Here is a 1572-nt window from a genome sequence, read left to right as displayed (position 1 = left end):
GTCTCTGCCCCCGCCCCCCCCCCCCACCAGAATAAAGGAGAATTCCAAAACAACTTGACGGGGGTCACTGGGAAGTCATTCTAAGGCCATCAGCCTCAGGACAGTCTAAGCTCGAAGGACCCCAGAGACACCCAAGGCAAAGGGGCGGAAGAGGCAAAGGGGCCCAACGGGGGCCCCTCCCACCACATCCTGTCTGCAGAGGCACGTGGAGCAGGTAGAGAGAGAAGGCACGTGGGGGGGGGCTGGAAAACACTGCTCCCCCCAACCATGGCTGATGGGTGGTGTGTGGCAGGAGCCTGGTCAGAAGGACAAATGGGTGACACGTCCCCATACTCAGGCTGTCACGGGGCCCAGGCGCTGTGGGATCAGGGAGAATTGGGTTTGCACGCGAGCGCTGACATCCACCAGCGTCCCTGTGGCAGCCTGAAAAATGAGAACCTCTAGAGAGACAAAAACGGGACTCCGAATTCTTTTCTTATCTTGAGGGTCCTTCCTTCGTACTGTCTGTCTCTTCCCCCCACCCGCTCTGTCGGTCTCTCTCTCTCACCTCTTTCTGGCGCCATCATAGCAAAATAACAAGGAAGAGGTGGCTTGGGTTCTCGGAGCCACAAGGTGATTTCGAGAGCTGGCTCTTGGACCCTGTGGGGATGTGACACGTGCAGGTGGGGACCCACATTTTCCCGCCGAGTGATACTCAGAGCTGAGGAGGAGCCCCAGCAAGCCCGCTTCTGTCGTGTGTCAGGAGGTGAGTCCCCGTGGGAGTGACGCTGCTCCAGCCAACGGGTGGCGTGGTGGCTCCTGAAGTCCCCATGGTCCTGCAGGCGGAGTTTCAGACCCCGTGGTTCTTTCCTGCAGTCACAGCCCCCCCCCCCCCACCCCCGGGAGCCGCAGACAACAGCACCTGCTACAGACGCGTGGCACCCAAGGAAGGGGGTGCAGAGGTACTGAAGGGGCTCCGTGCCCTCCAGGGCGGGCCTCCTAGAGAAGCCCCGCTTACAGCCCAAAGCGCCCACCCCACCCTTGAGAGCAACCACCTGGGAGGCCTTTAAACCTGCTTCACCTGAAGACGTGTGTGGATCTGGGTCCTCGGTCGCTGCACCCCTCTGGTGGAATCCAAAGCAGAGGGAGGGAGAGAAATTAAGGAGCCTATGAGCCTCTCCCAGGCCCGGGGCACCGGGCCGGGAGCTTTACAGACGGTCTCAGCTAATCCTCGGAACAGCCCGGAGACAGGAATTCTTTCCAGTTTACAAAGGCTTTTAGGGGAGGGGAGTCAGCTGGTCACGGTCCCTGGGCGGGGCTAGGGTGGAGGCAGGATGTCAGGCCCCGAAGCCCACGCTCTTGCTTCTGCCACCAGCTCCCCCCCAACCAATGCTCAGGAGACCCCGGCTGCAGCCGGACCTGTTCTAGCTGTTGGGATGTCCTTCCGCGTGGTATTTGGCCAAACGACCTGCGACACTAGCCTTCTCCTCTCTCGCCTCCACCCTCCAACCAGCCTGTGAGCTTGAGGGCTCTCGTTCCCGTCCCTGCTTCCCAGCCCAGGCCGTGACCCCGAGTTCCGTTCTTAGCACGTGC

General features: G+C 61.1%; 1 long non-coding RNA gene across 1 annotated transcript; it reads right to left on the bottom strand.

Moving 5' to 3' along the window:
- Positions 1–599: 599 nt before the first annotated feature.
- On the bottom strand, positions 600–1211 carry LOC125115177 (uncharacterized). The gene is made up of 2 exons (XR_007131994.1): positions 1061–1211; positions 600–815 (listed from the first exon to the last, which is right to left on the bottom strand). It is a non-coding gene; the product is annotated as an uncharacterized LOC125115177 (long non-coding RNA).
- Between the last annotated feature and the right edge of the window lie 361 nt (positions 1212–1572).

Source organism: Phacochoerus africanus, chromosome 14 (genome assembly GCF_016906955.1).
Source record: "Phacochoerus africanus isolate WHEZ1 chromosome 14, ROS_Pafr_v1, whole genome shotgun sequence".
Lineage (NCBI taxonomy): Eukaryota > Metazoa > Chordata > Mammalia > Artiodactyla > Suidae > Phacochoerus > Phacochoerus africanus.
The sequence above is the reverse complement of the archived record's forward strand: the minus strand, read 5'-3'. Positions and strand labels throughout refer to the sequence as shown.